Here is a 23,042-nt window from a genome sequence, read left to right as displayed (position 1 = left end):
ATGCCGATATTTTCCAACCCTTTTTGAAGATTGCCGATTTCGTTACGGATATATTAGGCACATGTTTTTTTCCACCTAAATGCAGAGAACATCAAGTCATTAGTGAGAGAGACATGCCCGGACTTGTTTACTGCACCTACTACGAAGACATCAGTGATGTTGATCGACTCTTTTTAACCTGTGTGCGTTAGTTAGTTAGTTTTGCACTGATGTTTATGTTACACTCTGTCAGCGTCATCTTTGGCCTTGAGTGTTTTTTCAGCCTGTTTGATGTTGTTAAGTCTGGTAAAGTGACGAGAATGTGAGCTAACTTTTAGCTAGGTAAGAGTTGTGAAAGTTGTGTTCATTAGCTCGAGTTTCTGTAGTCTTTATTTTTATTATTGTCATTACTTTGAGCAGGCAGTGCGCGCACACACTCGGGCCGAGTTAATGTCATAGCATTATGTGAAGTTTTTTAGGGAATCATCGAGCATTTAGGCATATCTGGTCATTTTCAAGTCATTATTTGCAGATACTGATAACGTGCCGATAATATCGTGCATCCCTAGCATACATATGTAAGATGTCATTAAAGGTATATCACCCCTACAACTGGGTCATATAAAGCAGGTCACCAAATATGATCAGATTTAAGTCAAGACTTACTTACCGAGAACAGCATACTCTGACTTTTGGTCTGGAGTGAACTCTCCCGTGACAGGCTGACTTCATTCACGAAAGCAGAAAAAAAAGCGTTGTTAACTGAGAACTTAGAGCCTGAGCTTTTTTTCTCACAGGGATTACTTTTATATACATTTACATCGTTATTAGAAAGTTTGAGCACATTTAATAAAACATGAAAAAATAGGTCCCCTTTAACTTTTTTTCACTCTGTGTGCTTCTTGCTTTAAAGTTTTAAAGCTGTTCTGCAGACAGGTTATTTGCTAATCATTTGTTTTGTGGTTTTTGTCATTGTGTCAGCTTTCTAAGAATACACACACACACACACACACACACACACACAGAAACGCAGGTGTTAATGCTACCATTTGTCTGCTTTGGACCAGTATGATTCAGTTTTTCTGTTGTCTTCCAAATCCTCTCTTCTTCATTATTGATGAACGCTACAGAAACCTTCCTTAGTTCGTATTTCTCGACAAACTGTACATTGAGTTTGGTCTTTGTGTGTGTGTGTGTGTTTGTGTGTGTGTGTGTGTGTGTGAGTCTTACATGCAAATTAAACGTCCCCATAGTAATAACAGCCTTATTAAAGCACAGATTATATGAATGTTAATTAAATTCTGCTCTATGTTACATTATTATGTATTTATGCTACAATTAAGCTACAGTATATCTCTCTTTGTAGCCCTCTGTAATCATCTGCCAACCGACCAGCCCGACTCCCATCCCTCCTTCTTTTCCCTCCTTTTCTTAACCTTGTCTGTTTCACTCCGCCACCTCCAGTCTTTCTTCCCTCTCTCACTTCTTGTTGCTCTCATTCCTGTCTGTTCAGCACATTAAAGCTCAGCGGATGCCCTGAGTTCTCGTGACTCACCCCTCCTGTGTGGCTGCGTGTGTGTGTGTGTGTGTGTGTGTGTGTGTGTGCTCATTGGCCTGGCATGGGGAAACAAATTGGTTTGTTTTCACTCCTCTGCTCAGCACCCAGAGAGATCTTCTCGGCAACATGTCAGGATGAACCCGTGTCACTCATGCACGCCTCAGCAGGATCGCCTCGTTCACAGTCTGTGTGTTCAGACTACGAGCATGTCCGGAGCATCCGTGTGCCTCTTGTGTGCCTCTGTGTACTGTATGTGTGTTTTTCTGTGTGCATGTTCCTGTATGAGGGAGGGGACCTATGAAGCATGCATAAATAACAAGAGCCATAGGAAAAATCAATGTGTAGTGGCTTTCAGAGAAAAAATAAGCACTTAAAGAGTTTGATTAATTCATCTAATAAATTAACAGTCAACTTACTCAGCAATAATCTTCAAACTAAGGAATAATAAAAACTTTATTTATGCAGCCCTTTTCAAAATAAAGTTACAAAGTGCTTTATTAAACAGTTGCAGCATCCTGAGGCTACGTCAAGTGGACTTGGTTCCATTCATTTCAATTAAACTCACCGACATGTTTACACATATATATAACTTCAAAGATATAATCTCGAAGATTTTCATTTGAATGTGTCTGTTAAGTCACTATCTATCGCTGAATGAGTAACACAATGGTGATTATGGACTGGGTGTCTGGTACGACTTAAAAAAAAAATCACAAGCGGTGCCCAGTTAGTGACACATTTTCCATCACCCAGCAGTGGTTGGTCTGCCAGAGAGGGTAGGCGGAGCTAAGCGGCTGCTTTTCCTGTCTCTGCAAGTGTTGCGAGTAAACAGTAATCTACTATGGCTGAACAAACAAAGGAAAGATCGATAACTACAGATACAACTTCCAAAGAAGAAACAAATTGGACGCTCAGACGAAGGCAAATAGTCTAAAAAGGAAAGCAACTGTCAGCGAGGAAAATCAAGAGTCACAACCGGAGCCAACCGTGGACGTCACACATGCAACACTGTCTGGGAAGTGTGCTCCCACAGTTTCCGTTTATCGCCATAGGTGTCACCAAAGAGACCGAAACTGAGATCTTAGAGATTATAACTCTAATCTCTGCTGTCTATAAAGCTGTGCACATTTGCTCCTCTCTGTCCTGCTGTTGTTACATACATGTCTGAACAATCATGTGGGAACACATGTGACATATGATTGAGAGTGCCTCAGTCCAATGTTGTAACATCACAACCAAATGATCATCCGCATGCGGTACCATTCTTTTGGTACATCAGTAAGAAACAGATTAAAAAACAGTCAAATAACAGAAGCAAATATAGCAATAATAACAAGATGTGATATAAGGAGTAGATTTCAAGTGAAACAGGTTGAAAAGAACAAAAGGGGTTTGGCTTCTCTCCTCACTACAAGCAGGTAGTTTGAGTATGAGAGTATTGACCACAAAGGCTCCGTCATCAGATGTTGAACTTGGAATAACCTGAAGGAAAGCCTCTGCAGAGCTCATAGCAAGTAGCTTATTCAGTATGTTTACAGCTCAATGATATAACTACCCAGAAGGCCTGTTCAGGCTTTGAAATGTATTGCTAAAATTCAAAAATCTTGGGGATCTTTGAAATATGATGTTGTTACTTAGTTCCAGTTAGGATCCTGGCAGCTGAATCTTGTAAAAGCTGCAGACAGGAAAAATGTTTTTACTAATGCCAGTAAGTGGGGTATTACTGTGGTCAAGAGGAGAAGTATTGAATGCATAAACAGTTTTTTAGCAGAGAGAGGGAGAAAGAGTCGAATCTTGGAGGTTTTCCTGATTAATAAATGGAAACAAGACTGAACATTTAAGAAATGTAACACCAAAATTCTCACGAGGAGTGGAAGAATTAGCCAAGTCTATTTAAAAATCCACCATCAGAAGTGCCAGTATAGACACTCTGTACATGTTATAAAGTAAGTTTTGTTATAAAACGTGTGGATCCATATCATATCAAAAGAGGACTGCTGCTTCTCAGCTGAATTTCTAGATTGCTCCCAGCGTAAAGAGGAAATGGGAACCTCAGCGTGGCCCCTTGTTAAACCTCCCCATGTGTACGCCACTCAGCAGCAAGGGAGAGGAGATGCTCTCGTCTACACACACACACATTAGATTACACGCCATCCCCCACCCATGGCCAACCTGCCCAATCCTCCCCCCCTAAATCTGTGTCGGCTATGTAAAACGCGGGCCGAGGAGTATGGGAAAGGTCCCCGGAGAGCGACGTTGTCATCATACATTAAACAGCACCCCAGGTCTGACTAAACACCCGCTCATTAATAAACAATGAGGACTGTGGTTAAAAATAGATCCACCCTCCCTCCACACCTCCCTCCCCCCTGGTTCTCCCCCTCTGGCAGGAGCCTCTCCATAAGGATGGCAGAGGAGGAGGCCTGCCCCGTTCTGCTCCGCGCTGGGCTCCTTCAAGTTGGGTTCAGCACCGTGGAGAGCGCCGCTGTGACGGCTGCTCGGAATGAGTATGTGTGTGTGTACATGTGTGTGTGTGTGTGTGTGTTTGTGTGTGTGTTGACAGCTCACCAGGTGTCCTCTCAGTATGAGTTCCTCCGTAAACAGGAGCCGAGCGGTAAACACAAGCCCTGCTGTCGGTAATGATGTCAAACCCACGTCTCACCTTATCTCCCCCCTCTTCCAGCTCTCTCATCGCTCACTCCGTAATTCCTCTCTCTCATCAATCTGTGCTTCTCTTCCTCCTCAGCTCCTTTTTTTCCCCCCCTCTTCCCTCTGTTGTCTGCATCTAACACTCTGTCTGAACCTCTCTTTCACCACACTTTCAACTTTCAGGCCGCTCCTCAGTGACTCCCGGCTGCCCTTTCCTTCCTCTCTCCCTCTCTGTCCATATGTAATGTCAATGTCTCACTCTTTTTCTAACACTGGATATTTCAGCGCTTCCTCACCTCGGTGCTCCACTGAACACTTTAGTTTCCACTATCCACCTTTTTCTTCTTTCCTGAGGACCTCTATCCATTCTTCTGTCTGATTTCAGCTGCAGGACTATTTTTTACTCTTTCCCCGAAAGGGCAGATGGATTTCTTTTCATGAGCCAGGAGAACAAGAAAGATGAGGAGAATTTGAAACCCCAAGGAGAGATAGAGGGGATACGAAGAAGAAGTGGGTGAACCGTAGAAAGTAGCAGACACCTTGGAAACCTTCAGCTCTTTGCCAGAAAGGAGGAAAGACATGGGACATTTTTGATTCTTAAAGGGAAATATGTGTATCAGAGTGTCAAAACACTCAGAATGAAACACTTGCTGTGTGGAGAGTTTTGAACAAGAATGAACATGTGACTTTTTCATTCAAAAAGCAGGACAATTTAGAAAATTCCAGTTGAGGAGGAGAAACTGAGGACAGAAAGTTCTGTTTCATTCCCAGGACAACAGTGAGGGACTGAGTCATTCCAGGCCTTCTATCTGTGGACACATGATTAAAATATTAACTCAGTTGAGGTGTCTTTAAATCACATCACTTCAAATGATAAAAGGTCTTTGTAATTGATAATTCAAGTGTTTACTAAGCGCAGAATGACGCCTGACTTTATCAAACTGGGTCGCATCAAACATAGCTCTCATGTAGATATCAAGTATTTAAACAAACTGATGGAACGAGGTTTAACGGTTGTGTAGCGGAACAATCTTGTAAAGCTAACATTAGCTTATTACAATGTTAACTGTGTCATTTGGATTAGCATGACTGAACATTCCCCATTCATTCAAAACTGATATGACACCACTAATAAACACATTTCTGCATGTTTGTATACCTAAAACTTTTTTAAAGCAGTAACATTTAATGTAAAAAAGTTGTTAACTTAATGTTATCAAATTTCATGTTACAAAGTTGTGTGTTTTGCCCAGCAGTCAGTGGTACACGGCCCACAAAGACGCTCCAGCTGCGTCTAACTTTACAAAGTCTGACAATAATTTCACTGTCCTCTCCCTTCTTTCTTCTGTCAATTACGAATCTGTTGTCGGCCACCATGAATGAGCACGCTAGAATCAGTTGCGCCCTGATTGGACAGTTTAGCTTCCTCTGATTGGATGGTCAGTGGACAACGTGGAGGCGAGCTGATTGGTTGGTTAGCTGAGGCATAAAGAAACGGTCAAAATGTTTGCTTGTAACTTGTAGCTCGTAGCTTCAGGTTCACACATGCACAAAGGACATTTGTGTGTCTGTAACTCAGACTATGAAATTTCAAAGTTGAAAATATTGTGGCACAAATTGTAAAGCCCCCCTCCAGTGAAAATCATCTCCATGTGGGGCAGAGACATATCAGGGACAACATAAGCAGTCATCTCCATGGCTGGGCCTGTCTGCTTTTAAACTGCAGTGTACCAAGGACAGGCTGAACAACACGTTTTCACATTGGCAGGTTTGAGAGCAATTTGGGTGTCTTGCCCAAGGACACTTTGACATGTAGCCTAAGGGAGGTGGGGATCGAACCTCTGACCTACCGTTTGAAAGACGACCGACTCTACCACTCAGCAACAGCCGCCGCAACCTGCGGTAACCACTTTGGCGATGGACGATGCAGAATTTCTAATGAGGGAGAAGGAGGAGATGCCTTGGAAAGATTTTTACAAGTTAATTTAACATATTTTGTCGAAAAAAACACGTCAGACACAATTAATTATTTCAAGCAGAGCATTTTCTATGTCCTAAAACATGACTGGAGCTGGACTTTAAGTCCACACACACGAATAGTTTCGACAGCTACAAAAACACATTTGCAAATTTTATCTGTGTGCACAAAATATTTCTACACCTGCAAAATATATTTACAATTTTTTTTATGCATTCACAAATTCAGATACTTGCATGCAATTTTTTTTACATGCATCTGTGAACATTATTTTGCGAGCTCAAAATCTTTTTGACCTTTATTCGACTCCATACTTTATTAACCAAGACATTTCTCATTCCAGCATTAATTGATTTTGGCCACAGTGGAGTTAAGTTGTGAAAATGACATTGATGTAATCTTTTATGTGTAAATAGGGATTTTGTATTTGGAGTTGTGTTGTTGCTATCTAATGAATGTAAGTCAAATATTCACCCTCTGTTAGCTCTGGTTTTGGTCTCCACCAACTCATGAGGGAAATATCTGGCTCTTCAGCCAAATGCTCCAATATTTAACACTGTTCCTGTCTGCTGTTTGGAGGTGAACAGGAAGAGCACGGTGAGTTTTTATCTGGAAATAGCTGCCTGATGCGACCAAACACGGTGTGACAGTTTAACATTGAACCAAAAGCTGCTCTAAAGCTCAGTACAGCCGAGGGGATCTGGGGGGGGTATTTCTCTGTAGGTTCAAGCTTCGTTTAATAGATAATAGAAATAGATTTTGATTTGGCTGCAGATATAAAGCACAGAACGAGCCATATTTCCTGTTGAAGAGTACAAACTCTCTTGTTTACCGCTGCCATCTAAAGGCACAACATTTTTTAGGTTAACATTTGCAAGTATGTTAATCAGATGCTGCGGTGGACTCCTGGAGACTGTGAAGGTCAAAAGCTCCACCTCTGGTTGGCAGCCAGCTGTCAGTCTGCCCGATCAGGTGGAGCTGGCGAGGGAGGGAGGGGAAATTTTTAGGAATGGTAGCCAAACATCTTGTGATAATGCTCCCATCCAAAACAAGAAGAAGAAGTGGCAGAGAGATGAGAGCGATGGTCCCTGTGGCGTTAAAGTGACTGTGAGGAGGCTGAGAGGAAGTCACGAAAACCAGAAAGGGCAAACGAGAGAAGAGAGGAAAGGAGGACAGGAGAGAAGGAGGGTGAGATACAGGGGTGAAGTTGGAGTAGCCAAGTTGTCAGCGGAGGAGAAAAGGAGCGAGGGATGATGGAGGAGAGGTTGGTGGATGATGCAGGAAGGTGAGCCAATCGTCCTGCTCACTTGACCCTTCCAATTACCACAGAGACGGTTAATTAGCGCAGAGGTAAGCTCTGGTAATTACCACATTGTGTCTCGGACAAGAGGCTACACACGCAGATCACACACACACACACACACACACACACACACACACTCTCACACAACACAACACACACGCAAACGTGTTGCTATGGATACCTGCAATCCTTTCTGTCACTGTGCTGGAAAAACAGAGAAAAAGAAGATAGAAATAGATAAAAGACATGAGAGGAAATAACAAGAGCAGAAACAAGAAGCAAACAAAAGCTCTACAAAGGCAAACGGCAGGAGGAACAGAGTTTAGATCAGAGAGGGCGGTTGGTTCTGTATGTGTCGGCCACATTGTCGGTGACGCACTTTAACAACAAACTCTGTCTAGGAACGACACTTGTTAGGGAAAGCTAGAAATTGGTCAGCAAGCACACACATTAGCATTAAAAACTGTTGAATCTTAAGCACTGATATATCATTCTCAGGGACATTATGGGGCAAGCAATTAATGCACCAAGATGTCACTTAAAATATGACAAAGTAAAGCGACTAGCCAACACACGTCATTCAATCATAATCTGACTCATCAAATAGCCAATTAGTATCTTCTCTCACCTCTTGAGCTCTGTACTAAAAGCCTGTGCACATCCGGCTTACTGATCCCTGCAACAGCACTGTACATACAGTACAATCAGTCACATAATAACACACACACAGGTGCACTTGAAGCCCCACCTAGACCTTAAATACAAACAGATAAATCCTGACACTTTGACCCGACTCGTTGCCCCTGCCAGCACCTTCAACCCTCTGAAACACTGATAGTGTATGTCCTGAAACACACGTGTTCACATACACACACAGAGAAATGTCTCCCCTGTTTAGCTGACACGTTACATAAGCTGTCCAAAAGTGTATTTCTCTGAGGTGGAGTGTAGCGGGAACAGCAGCCTCCTCACACCTCAGCACTGATGTGGCCACACAGCCTCTGACAGCCCAGTTTACGGGGGCCATGTTTGGGTTAAAAGACATCATCTTGCTTGTGATACCTGGGAGGAGAGTAAAGTGTGTGTCACGAACGCTGCAGAGCAAATTCACTTTGGAAAAAGGTTGCATGTGGAAAACATTTTCACCAGTATTAAGAGTAAAAGTTAAAATTTCTTGTAAATCTCTGTTGTTGTTTTTCAATTAAAGCAGGCTTCATGTTCAACCCACTTTACTCCACAGAGTGTGGCTGCCCCCTTCAGCTCAACGATATCTCTACATTTTATGTCACCTCATGTAGATTATGAAGCACCAGCCCCTTCTCTCTTTCTTTGTAGGGCAGACAGCTCCACCAAGTGTTCAGGGCTCATTACATCTGTTCTCAATGGTAAACATGGTACTATATTAATTGCATGGCCTTTCTATGAAATTATGAAGCACAACTTCCAATGATACAATGTCAAATTAAACTTAGTAAATTTGATAAGTACGTGTTTTGTACTCTGACATGAAAGACGTAATTTGTCCCCCTCAAGGTATGTTATTTCTCTCATTTGTTCTTGGGCATTTTAAATCTGGAGTGGATTTATAGATCTATTTAAAATGTTATTTTCTTTAATTATTTTGTTTATACTTTCCTAAGAAAGCCCATCTTTTTGCTTCAGTGCAGACGCTCTTATCATTTTCAGATCATATCGATGAATGGTTTGCAAACTATCTCAAAGCAAGAATCCAGGCTATTCAGATAGAAGGTGATACTTCATAGGTAGTACAAATCCAAAATGGGGTACCTCAAGGCTGGGTTCTGGGCCCATTATTGTATGGGCATTTGAAGCAAAAATATTATTCGATATTCACCGGGAACCATTATTCGAAGACCAACCCCCTCCCATGGGTGCCACCACAGACATTTACTTTTTTATAACTCTATCGGCTTTATTTTCATGTCAAAGTACTACAACACCCCCTAAAAACAGGGATAATAAACTGTGCCTCTTCCCTACACAATAAACAGACATGGATAATTTCTCTTAAGGTGAGACGGCTGCAGAAACCTGCCCAGAAACCCATTCTGCCGGGTTTGTTATTGGCGGTTAGCAAACAGCTTTCAGATGAGCTACAGCTGCTGTCTGGAGGTAGTTTGGCATAACAACCAGGAACCAGTAAAAACATACACATTTTTTTTTAGATGAGATAATAGTTGCGTTTACTTTTTGATTTTTTTTATTAATGAATGACTATTCAAATATTTGAAAGTCATGACTCATCCCTATTATTTACCATTTACATTATTGACAGAAATTTCTAAAGTCTGCTTTTCATTTCTATGCTGACGGCTTTGCACCTACTCATGCATGAGCTTTTGCAAATCTCCCCTGCTTGTTATAGTACAAGAGCAGCTTTTCAACTACAACTATTTCTTAAAGAAGACAAAACAAAAGGTATGTTTCTTTCCAATTGTAACAAGAGACGGTCAAGAATTTGAATTAGTATCTACTTTTATAGGAGCACATTCAGCTTGTTACTAAAAAATGGAAGGTTTTATGATGATTTTATGATAGAAAGTCTTGCTTCTTTTTTCATGTGAAAGGAAACAAGTGGAGTCCACCTTTTTACCTGTCCTTGATTATAGAGACGTGTTTGGAGACGCGTTGTATATGACATGCTCTTGACTCAGCCGTTACTTTTTCATTCTTCTTCCTTCTCACCTATCTTAAACTACAAAAATATCATAAAGGGAAATTTAATGTAACAACTAAATCATGGAGACGATCATTAATGACTGCTGTAGGTTGCAATTATATTCTCTGAGCAGAGTGTCATAAATAGTTGCAGAAGATTGCTGCACTTGAGACACGCTTATTGACACTGGAGAAGTATTGTGCCAATGTCTCCTGTCACTGAGTTCGCTCATCAGAACTCAACTCAAAGTGTTTAAGTGGAAAGATGTTTATAAATGACTCCATAACGTTCACACGACTCACTGAAATGCAGCTACTGATTTGCTGTGAACCAAATGCCTGCTGTGATAATATGGGAGGAAAACCCAAAAGATAAGAACAGCTGAACACAGTTTGGACTAAAGAGGTCTTGTGTTGATTAAAGGAGAAAAATGTCATCCAAAGAGAGACGTAAAGCAACAAATCCTCAATTCCTCAATGTGTTACATTTACCTCAGTTTAAAACATCCATAGATGAACACAAAAATCAGCCAACTGTCATCATAAGAATATATATAGAGTTAGATGACCACTAGAAATGGGAAAGTGGATGAGATCATTTCTATTCTCAGGTCCTAAAACGTTCTTTCTGTTTATGAATGCAGAACTGAAAAGCAGTTCTTTGAAGCACGGTGTCAGGGTAAAGTATGTTTTAATGGGAGGAAAGGACTCCTTAGATCAAGGTTAACAATGTTCTGCTTGTCACTGTACTTTAAAATCAAATATGGGACTTTATATACAGGTCCTGCACTGAAATGTGGCTGCTTTGTAATCTATATTGTTTTTTTTTTGTATAATTCTATTTTAGCTTTTTTATAATCCTGTGCTTAGCTTTGTCTGAAGCCTTTGAAGACACGTGTCTCTTTGTGCATATTATTTAAACTGCCCTGTGTTTTCTTTTTGTCATAATTTCAACTTGTCTTGATATTTTTTTAAACCCAAGTTTAACCCAGGAGAAGTATCAATAAAGTTTTACTTATTTTCAGAAGAATAACCCAAGAGCCACAGGGTGGCAGTGTACACTAAGGACTTTTCAAATATTCCTGTATAATGATAATTTCAGCTGGTTTTGTGATAAGGAGGGATGGTCATAATGACGTTTGGATGACAAAGGAAGCTTGTTGGTGAGGCTAGTCCTCCTTAATTGAGATGACTTCTTTTGACCTGGTGTGGGGAACACTGCAAAAACTGAAATCTAAGTAAGATTAAATATCTCAGATAGGACCTGAGAATAGAAATGATCTCATCATATTTGCTTATTTTTTATCTGATAAGATAGTTCTTCTCACTAAGCATATTTTATGTTAGAGTGTTTCACTTATTTTAAGTGTTTTGGTCCTAAATTATCTCAGTAAGATATTACAGCTTGTTACTGAGATTGTATGACCTATATTGAGTAATACATGCTTGAAACTAGAATATCAACTGTTACAAAGCTGTTTCATCAAAAACTCACAAGTATAAAACTGCCTTTTCAAAGTAATAATTTCTTATTTCAAGCATGAAATAAGAAATCATGACTTTGACCCAATTGTATCTCTTCACATAATTATTACAGATGACAGCCAAATGGAATCCACTGTTTTTTTTTCAATTAAACAATAGAAAATATGTACTTATATATTAGTACAGTTGGCACAGTACTGTAAACTCATAGTTAATATTTAAACATTTAACATAATAATAATAAATTTTTATTTGTTTTGCACTTTATATTTAAGCAATCTCAAAGTGCTACAGAGAAGAAAGATAAAACAAGACATTTTTATGTGTTAAAATGAGAGCCTATAAAAGGCACTTAGCAAAAAGCTTTCTTAAAAAGATACGTTTTTAGGTCCCGTTTAAAAACATCTGCAGTCTGTGGGGCCCTCAGGTGGTCGGAGAGGGTATTCCACAGCCTCGGATGTGGAAAGGGGGATGCTTTGGCCGGAGAAGGTGATACTGGTGATGGTGGAAGAGCGGAGCTGATGTGGTGTGCCAAGTAGGACGGCTTCTGTTTTGGACCTGTTCAGCTGAAGAAAGTTGAGCTTCATCCACGCCTCTATCTCCTCCAGGCAGGTGGTGAGTGTGGATGTTGACAGGGGAGAAGGAGAAGTGGGGGTTGTCCGTAGGTAGAGCTGTGTATCATCAACATAGCAATGGTAAGAAACCCCATGCCTGCTGATGAGATTGCCCAGGGGGAGCAGATAGAGAGTGAAGAGGGTGGGGCCCAGCACTGAGCCCTGAGGGACACCGCAGGTGACATTTTGGGTGTGTGATCTTGCTTTGCCCAGGGCGATGTATTCGGTTCTGTCGGTCAGATATGAAGTGAACCAGTTTTGTACATTGTCAGAATGTCCAATGGTGTATTTCAGACGGTGAAGGAGGATGTTGTGATGAACTGTGTCAAAAGCAGCTGTTAGGTCCAGGAGGATGAGTAGAGAAGGGGAACCGGTGTCTGCTGCCATCAGGAGGTCATTGGTGACCCTGACCAAGGCTGTTTCTGTGCTATGGCCAGGGCGGAAACCAGACTGAAACTTCAAAAAGAGGTTGTTATGTTTGAAGTGATCCTGAAGTTGTGCTGCAACTGTTTTTTCCAGAACCTTAGACAGAAATGAAAGATTGGAAATGGGCCTGTAGTTGGAGAATACTTCTGGATCCAGGGTGGGTTTTTTCAGTAGTGGTCTGATGACAGCAGTTTTTAATGCAGATGGGATATGGCCGGCCAGGAGGGAGTGGTTTATGATCTTGGTGATGAATGGAGAGATGGCAGAGATGTTTGTCTTCAGCAGAGCTGAAGGAAAAGGGTCCAGAGCACAGGTGGTTGGCTTCATGTTTCTGATGACATCCTCCACCTCCTTCTGAGTGACAATGGAGAAGGAACAAAGAGGCTGGACAGTCTCAGATGGTGGATCGGTAGTTGTGGGAGGCAGGACAGCAGTGGCGAAGAGGTGTGAACGAATGTTATCAACTTTTTGTCTGAAAAAAGTGATGTGCATATTGCACCTCTCCTCTGTGGTCTCGGAGTGGGCAAGTGAAGGCGGTTTGAGAAGGTGATTTATTGTCGAGAAAAGTTGTTTGGAGTTACGGGGGCTGTTGTTGATGATGGTGGAATAAAACCTGGACTGTGCATCCCTCAGAGCTTCTGCATACGCCTTCCTGTGTTCTCTGTATGCCTGTTTGTGAACAGTAAGTCCAGAGGCCGCCGCTCAAGGACACGCCCAGCAGCCATCATCTTTCGCAGCTCGCAGGTGTACCAGGGTGCTGGGCGCGAGAAGGAGACTAACCTGGATGTTAAGGGGGCATGAAGGGCCAGAAGACTGCTCAGGGACTGGTTGTAAGAATCCACTAAACCAGCACCAGAGAGGAAGTCAGTAGAGCCAGAGGAGAGAAGTTGAAGGTCCAGAGCCAGGGCATCCGTGTTTTTCAGCTTCCTGAAGTGGATCTGCCACCTGGGTTTGGTGTGGGGAGAAGGGAAGGGCAACTCCATCGACACGACTTTGTGGTCAGACACACCAAGATCATAAACCTGTAGGTTGGTGATGGGAGCGGAGTTGGTGATGACCAGGTCAAGTGTTTGTCCCCTTGAGTGTGTGGGGACATCAACATGTTGTTGTAGGTTGAGGGAGTCCAGTAGCTGAAGGAAATCAGCAGCAGAGTGACATGAGGGGGCATCAACATGAATATTTAAATCTCCCAGGATTATGGTGTTGGCAGAGGTAGTGCAGAGTGTTGTGAGGAGATCAGACATTTCCAGGATAAAAGCAGAGTTGGGTTTAGGGGGCCGGTAGATGAGGAGAACAGTCATGGGAAAGGGGGGCTTACATTTAAATGCAAGACACTCGCAGGAGGTTGTTGTGGGCAGCGGGATGGTGGACAGCTCCAGGTCCTGTCGGTGGATGACTACTAGGCCACCACCGCGGCCAGTGCTGCGTGCTGCCTCCAAGTAACTGTAACCAGGGGGACAGGCTTCATTGAGGGCAGAGTAAACCTCTGGCTGGTGCCAGGTTTCTGTTAAACACATGATGTCAAGTCCCTTCTCCCTTATGTGTTCCTCAATCAGGGTGGATTTTTTGTTGATGGACTGAGTGTTAAAAAGTTCGATTTTGACCAAAGAATGTGGGATGAATCTCTGTACAGGTCGCAGAGCATTGAAATCCACTCCACGCGAGCTGGAATCCACTCCGTGAATTCTATCCAGCCGAGTGTGCGGGGAAACATGAAACATGTAACATGTAACATTTCAAACAATTTCAAACAGAAATAGTTCATATACATACATATACAAGTTCTTCCAAATTACAAGGCAGCTTTAAAAGCAAGTAATGTGATATCTCGGGAGCACTGCGAGTTATTTTTCACTGTTGTATAATTCTATTACATCCCCAAGATGGTATTTTACCTGTACAAAGGTTTGACTCTTGCTGCTGAATGTGTAATAAGAGATAGAATCCACCAGCTTTTCAGCATCCACTAACTCAGCCTTTGCAAGGTGTGGGACCTCAACTTGATATGCCATGACTTATCTATCAAAGTGTATCATTTGAAATGGTTGGTATTCCAAACAATAAAGCAGAGAATCAACAAGACATATGTTTTTGGCTAGTCCAAATTCTCGCATATTACCATTCACTATGTTTGCAAGGATCATTGACTTCTGAATTATGTATATATTGTCATTTATCACAAGCCATTTTACTGATACAGCATGGTTTACTTCATCTTAACCTAGGAAGTCTCTCAGATTTCCTTGTAAATACTGTAGTTCTTTAACCTCAGACACAGGTCCCATCTCCCTTTCATTTGAAAAGATTTGATGTATTGAAGGGTCAACATTTTGGCAGCTTTCATATATTTGGTTCTGATTAACCAAAGACTTGCAAATATTTTTAAAATGTTTTAAAGCTTTGAAGCCCATTGTTTAAAGGGGCAATGTTTAGATTCAAACCGCACACACATATGTCTAACCACTGGACCCAATGATCTTATCTGTGATGGCAAATGTATCAGATAATGCTGTTTAGGTGTAATATTGTGTTCCGGGAAAAGGTCCCTCCAATGCTTCATATGATTTTCAATAAGTGACTTCAATCTAGAAACAGTTGCAGTGGTCAGAACAGGTGCAAACACTGTGCACAATCTATTAGCTCATGTATCCAATGCACATATGCATTGTCTTCTACACTCTCCAAAACAAATGGTAATATCCTTAGCAGGACAAGAATTTGCCCAGATGACGGACAGATGTTTTAATTTACCGTCACTTGACATTAGTGTACTCAGTGAAATTGGGGATGTCCGATCTCTAACATCCAGAGGGGAATAAGGGAAACCCAGAATAGCAGAATTCACAGAGTCCAGATCGATCAGTCCTGACTGAGCTAGATGATGTAACACACCCTTGATTTCCAAAGGAGCTGTACCCTCCAGAATTACATGCATAATGTCTTGTGGAGTTTGTTGTATAATGTCAAAAGCAGGGAATTCAACTAATTTGCTCCTTCGACTGATCCCATATGTTGTTCTCAGGCTGTTGCGAAGCATGTGTGTATCTGCCTTTTCTATTTCATTAGTCTGTCTGATATGCCTCTTTAAAGTCCTTTTAGTAAATGCATCTTCACTGAAGTGTGACTGCATGTCCTCAAAAGAACACTCGCAGTGTCTGCATTTACTGTAAGCCAACACCCTCCTTGAACCCTGCCAGTTCATGCTCTGCCAGAGTGTCTCCACAGACAGAGACGATGGCACCATAAATAGTTTTCTGTCCATTACTAGTTTGCATTTTAACACCATTGTACAATGCATCCGTATCTTCTTTGATTCTGTTCAATATGACATCTACACCACATTGACAGAGGTCTACAGATCTAGCCATGGCAAGTAACCTAATAGCAGCAAGTTTAGACCTGTATTTTGGATTTATGTTTGCTAGGGTGTAATACACCATCAACAGCTTACTTTTTGATGCAAATGATCCTAGTGGATTACAGACCTCTATTTCATCTGTGTACAGAACAATCTGCAATGCATTTGGTATCTCTGAAAATAAGGGATCCGATTTTAAAAGGGAGCCATCAACAATGTCCTGAAAAAAACCCTCCCTGCACCTCTGTGGACCCTTTTCAATCATAGAGAATATCTTCGGGTGTGATAAAAATTGCTCTAGACTTTTGACCAATGGAATGTAATTAAAGACTTTGTCTTTAATTAAAAAGTATTTTGATGCTCCATGTTTCCTCTTGCGTATAGCTGGAGAAATTAGAATTTCCTCTGCATCCAAAATGCTTAACTGTGTAGCGGCTCAAAGGACTAATTAATAATAAATAACTAATCAATATCAAATTATGTAACAATAATCCATAACTGTTTTGCATCATTATTACAGACATTGGTGCAAAAGCTGAAGGAGAGTGAAGGCCCTCATCTTTGGTTCCTAGAAACGATTAGTTCATTACTAAATAACAGAATTTAGGTTTACCTTAAATTCAATGTTGGACGCCACCCAATTTTGACAAAACAGGGAAAACTTATAATTAGTTATTAGTTAATTTAGGCTTGTGATCTCAGGGTTGCTACGAGGTTCTTGGCCATGGTGTACAGTGACTTTACCATTTCATACACACACAAATCACAGAATCAAGTTCTTTATAAATGAGATATTTATTAAACTACTGACTACATGACTAAACTACTGAATAGGAAATACATGAATGAATGAGGAATAAATGAGTGAGCACAATGAATAGGTTGCACAACGAACAATCTCTTAATAGGATTGACATTAAGTCAAGTCAAATCAGTGACCATATCTTTGGAGGTTTATCAACTGATTGAATGTATAAAACACCATTCGGCAGTGGAGAGTTTGAGGAGCATCATGGAAGACTGTGAAGCAATTTAATATTAGGTTTAACTGTAATCTTGATCAAGGATCCTAGTTTAGGTCTAATGCTTATTAAGTCTCTTGATTAATTTCTCAATTGGTAATTTAGCATCAGTTGTCTGACATCAACTCTTAACACTTGAAATAGTATTGTTCACCTGACGATGGGCAGAGTGGCAGCAGCAGAAGTTCTTCCTGGCGGCCTCAGCATTTTGGGTCCCACGTTGCAGACTGCAGGCTTTGAGTCTGTGTCTCTCCATCTCTCTCAGCAGCAGCTAGAGCATCTCTTCATGTCCTTTGGCTGAGGGGGGTCATAATGGCAGCTTTGCCATATTCAAAGTCTCTTCCGTTCAAAGTCTTTGTCTCTAACATCATCTTCATTCAAAAGCTTTTACTCAATAGTCGCAAGATTTGGCTCTCAGGCAAGTTCAGTGCAACTTAGGATTCAGGATTCAGGAGTCGCAGCAGGCGGCGTTTTCTGGCCCAGCATTCCGCAGGGCTGCATCAAGGTGAGAACCAAAGGCGAAAGAGCACAAGCAGCAATAAGGGATCCTGGCTGGCAGGACTCAAATTTCTGATTGTTTCCGAAATCAGAAGTTTTCTTCACGGGTTGGTTGGATGTCCCTTCCAACATGCTCGGTGTGGCTGGAACTCTGCAGCGGGCCTTGGGCGGCCAGACGGCAGGTTTCCCCCCCCCCTCTCTCCGGCCTTCAGCCATTAGGCCAGAGAGAGGGAGAATCACATCAGTACATCAGTCTTGGGGTCTCAGCAGAAGAGCCACAGCAGAAGAGCCAGTCTTGTCACTTCTCCTTAGGTATTATCCTTTGTGATAGTGGTGTTTTGCATTGGCGGGAGCTGCTGACCACTCCCCATCATAAACCATCTGTTAATTATTTCAGTTAAACTTTTAACTAAGTTAATACTTATTCGCTTCACCTTTTTAATTCTACCATATTTGAAAGTTTTGCTCTCTCTCCTTTGAAATAAGACCAAATACTTAATATCACTCACCGAATAAAATTTGATCAATTGAAATAAAAGTATTAAATGATTTCAACAACCACATAGATGATGACCTTAGCTGTTAGGACAAATATGTATACCTGTACACATACATTTTGAATATATGCATATCATAATGTCAAGATAATGGCACTAGCATTTACTTAATTAGGGCCCGAGCACCGACAAGCACGGACATTTGGGCGTGGCAAAATGCGCCCCCCTAGCAATTTTCAAAAACACCTCCCCATAGAGGTTACTTCCACCTAGGTGTATGACATTTGGTACGCATATTAAACAGGCCTAGATGCACAAAAAAGCCTCTTGCACGCTTACCTCAAACCCAACAGCGTGTTTTTGGCGATTTACAGGGGTCATACTTTACCGAACTCCTCCTAGGGACTTCCTCTCGTCCTTTTCAAACTCGGTCAGTGTATTGACAACACATTGAAGATTAAAAATTATTAAAAGCTCGAGTTTTTGAGAATGGGCGTGGCCTTGGCTGGGGGTCAAAGTCTGATGTTTTTTTGGCAAATTGCCAAAAATTTAAAATCACTGTAACTCTCAAATACAGTCTTCTAGCTTTTTCATATTTAAGAGTATAAGAGTCCCAGCCTGAACACAATTACAGGAAAATATTTCCCATCAGGCATAGCGCCCGCTACTGGAGGCAGCTCTCATATACATTGTCCAATCTTCACCAAATTTCACAGGTTTGATGAGGGTACTGCCCTGAACACATCTACATATACATTTTTCACTCATAGTCATAGCGCCACCTACTGGTAAGAGTCAGTACTACCTCTCACATACAATGTTATATCAGCTTCAAATTTCCCTTGCATGATTATAGTCTCGGCCTGAACAGGTCTAAACATTCATTTTTGACTCACAATCATAGCGCCACCTACTGGGCAGAGCCTGTATCAACTCTTATGTACACTGTCCGATCTGCTTCAAATTTCAAATGTATACTGCCAGTCCCGGCCTGAACATATCTAGATATACATTTGCCCCTATTCAGAGCGCCACCTACTGGTAACAGCCAGTAATGAGTCTCACATACAATGTTCAAACAGCTTCTAATTTCACACGATTATTTACTGATTTAATGATTATAGTCTAGGACAGCACATGCTGTGGCTCATGCACACCCCGCGACTGCAGCACGCCCCAAGGCTTCCTCGCACCCCGCGGCCGAGACACGCCCCAACGTGGCCACGGGTGCGAGGGCCTGTTCATTGCCGCTTGCGGCTTTAATTTAAGAATATTTTTCGACATATTGAGAAAAGAGGTCTCATATTTTTTATTTCTATCAAGAAAAATGCACTCGTTATTAGTGAGAATATACTAATTTTAAGGTATTTCTTTGTTCATTGAGGTTAGATATTTTTACTTGTTTTGGAAAGTCTTTACAAGCCAAATTTTCTCGTTCTGTTGGCAGATAATTTTGCTTAGTTTAAGTAATACCTTTCCAGTTCTTTTCCTTTTCCTTCATGAGCTTATTGGGAAGACCCAACATTTTATGTTCAATACACCTTTTGCCTGGTATCTAAAATGCATTTTTGATATGTGACTGCAATGTTACATCACAACTCTCTGCGCTGCTTTCATCTTTATTCTCTGTCCAACAACAATTTACTCATCCCTTAAAACTTGAAAACCACCATTCCAGGCTCCATACATACGTGATGCCACAAAACAAAAATGACAAATGTTTCTAATATTTTGACATCAGACTGCTGTTACTGCCTTAACCCGGTGAAGCTGTTAATGTAGAATGCTGTTGCATTACTAGAGCCTGGCAGTGAACAAAGAAAAAATGTCCAACATTAAAAAGGACATATTTGGAGGACTTGAATTAGTCAGGCAAAACAGAATCACAGCTATAGCTGCAGGCTGCATAGTAGGCTCCTTGGCACACATCCATAAAAAGTAATAAACACTGGCTCACAACTACTTTGTTTCTTTTACACTTACCATCTTTCTTGCTTTCTGTCACTTCCTCATATTCATTTTTATTTCAATTATAGACAAAGACAAGCTTTGCTAACCTGCAACATGTCCATTCAGTAAACTCTCATAAACACACACACACGCACACACGCACACACACACACACACACAAATTAGCTTCACTTCACACACTTAGTTAGCCTCATATTTCTATTTGTGTTTCAGTCTGCGGAAGACCCCAAAACGCCTTTTTTAATACAAGACCACTCTCCAGCCCTGCGGTGATCGTCTGTGAGAGCAACTGCATTCTGGCTATCGGAACCATGCCTGTGCTGATCTTCCCAAAGGAGGACATCTCTGACAGTGTGATGTACATCATGGCATGCTACTACACCTTTCACCTCACATACCCCAAGTGCTTAGCCACAATCCTCTCTGTGCTGCAGACAGAAGTCCTCATGGACGCCATCCATGACCGAGACATGACTTCTTCATATAAAAAAGCTATGGCTGAGTGGAGGAAGTAAATGTTGGATGAGCCGGTTTGTTCAGGTCGCTGCGTCCTAATACTATTTCACAGCACATTCTTGTGTAGAATGTTTATTGTTCTACAGTTGACGTAACTGTTTGCACCGTCATCTGTCCATTCAGCCTTTCAATGAGGCTGGGAGGACCCAACATTTTATGTTCAATACACCTTTTACCTGGTATCTAAAACGCATTTTTGATATGTGACTGCAATGTTACATCACGACTCTCTGCGCTGCTTTTATCTTTATTCTCTGTCCAACAACAATTTACTCATCCCTTAAAACTTGAAAACCACCATTCCAGGCTCCATACGTAATGAAACTCATACAACAGATAATTCTGACCAAGTAATCTGATTGGACAAGTGGCATGACATGAGATCTGACATCACTCCGCGGGTTTGATGGCGTCAAAGGTTTAAGTTTTAAAATAACTCTTTACTCTAACTGGTCGGACCTACCTGTCACGTTCAAGTTCACTTTATCAACCATCTTATAGTTTGAGTTGCTTTCTTCTTTTGCCACAGGAGCTGGGTGCTGGCTGGTTGGTGAGGCCAAGTCCCTTCACTCAACAGTTTGAAAAGTATAAAAAACAAACACAAACATGTGGTGATGAGGGCAAGTTGGTACCCCTGGACACTTGAAGCATATACAACTATCAGCCATGGCATTATGACCACTGACAGGTGAAGTGAATAACATTATCTTGTTACAATGGCCCCTGTCATTGGGTGGGATATGTTAGGCAGCAAGAACCCTTTGTCCTCGAAGTTGATGTGTTGGAAGCAGGAATAAATGGCAAGCACAAGGATTTGCGCGACTTTGACAAGGGCCAAATTTTGATGGCTACATGACTGGGTCAGAGCATCTCCAAAACTGCAGCTCTTGAGGGGTGTTCCTGATCTGCATCAATCTCGGATCCCATTGGCAACAGTCTGAGACGATATAGCCTCTGGGGACACCGGTGAACGTGCCGGGCAGTAAGTGATAAACGACTTCTCATTCCGGGTGCTGCATTGTTACAGAAAGAGAAAACGTTTTCTTGTGATTTACTAAACGGGTCCCACCTTTCAATTTTAATATCACGATGCAGATTTGTAAGAAGTAAAAATTCAAGCTTTGTCAGGTCTGTCCTCAAGAGGAGAAGAACATTTTTAAAATGCCTGTTTGTTGAATGGTCGGATCGATCTGATGCATTCCAGGAAGTCGGGAAATCTGAATGCTGAGCGGCTGTCGTGACACAGCGTCGGGGAATTCATCTCAAGTTAAATTTAGATCTAGAACAGATTGTTAGCTGAACTTGCTGCAGATGTCTGTTTAGATTAATAAGAAGCTAAATCATCGTCAGATGACGCTGATGGGAGCCGGGATGTCTGCCTGCTTTTGCTCTCCTCACCGACCGTTTTCCTGCATACGCTGCAGCCTGCTGATACGTGATTAGTCAATATTACTCGGACTACAAGCATAGTTCAAACAGAACACTTGCCTTCCTGGAAGTCCACGTCCCTGCCTACAAGTTCTACATTTCTATGTAGAATCTGTAAATAGAGATTAGGTCTGCAGTGGTCAGTACCTACCACAAGTGGTCCAAGGAAGGAAAAACGGTAAACCGGCGACAGGGCCATGGGGACCCTGGAAGGCTGGCTAGTGTGGTCCGATCCAACAGAAGAGCTACTGTAGCTCAAACTGCTTTAAAAGTCAATGCTGGTTCTGATAGAAAGGTGTCAGAACACACAGTGCATCGCAGTTTGTTGTGTTTGGGGCTGCTTAGCTGCAGACCGGTCAGGGTGCCCATGCTGACCCCTGTCCACCACCGAAAGTGCCTTCAATGGGCACGTGAACATCAGAACTGGACCACGGAGCAATGGAAGATGGTGACCTGGACTGAGGGATCACGTTTTCTTTTACATCATGTGGATGGCCGGGTGCGTGTGCGTCGCTTACCTGAGGAAGACATGACACCAGGATGTGATGTGAAGAAGGCGAGCTGGTGGAGGCAGTGTGATGCTTTGGGCTTGTTCTGCTGGGAAACCTTGGTTCCTGCCATTCATGTGGATGTTACTTTGACACATAGCACCGACCTAAACATTGTTGCAGACCAAGTACATCCTTCATGGAAACAGTATTCCCTAATGGCAGTGCCCTCTTTCAGCAGGATAGTGCGCCCTGCCACACTGCAAACATGGTTCAGGAATGGTTTGAGGAACATGACAACAGACAGAGGTCTAGTGGAGTCCATGCCTCGACAAGTCAGGTCTCTTTTGGCGGCAAAAGGGGGTCCTGCACAATATTAGGCAGGTGGTCATAATGTAATGGCTGATGGGTGAATAAGAGGACTTCACACTGAGAAGCATCCAAGTCCCGGCATTCAATCCCAGAAGAAAAAGAATATGGCAGACCCCAATGATTAAGACAAAAAGGCTTAAAGACAAGGTAAATTGATGTATTTGACCTTGCAAAAAGCCATTTCCAGTTTTCCTTTTCCTTCATGAGCTTATTGGCAGGAC

This window comes from Semicossyphus pulcher, unplaced genomic scaffold (genome assembly GCF_022749685.1).
Source record: "Semicossyphus pulcher isolate SPU_LCO1_2020_fin unplaced genomic scaffold, fSemPul1.0.p SCAF_2, whole genome shotgun sequence".
NCBI lineage: Eukaryota > Metazoa > Chordata > Actinopteri > Labriformes > Labridae > Semicossyphus > Semicossyphus pulcher.
The sequence above is the reverse complement of the archived record's forward strand: the minus strand, read 5'-3'. Positions refer to the sequence as shown.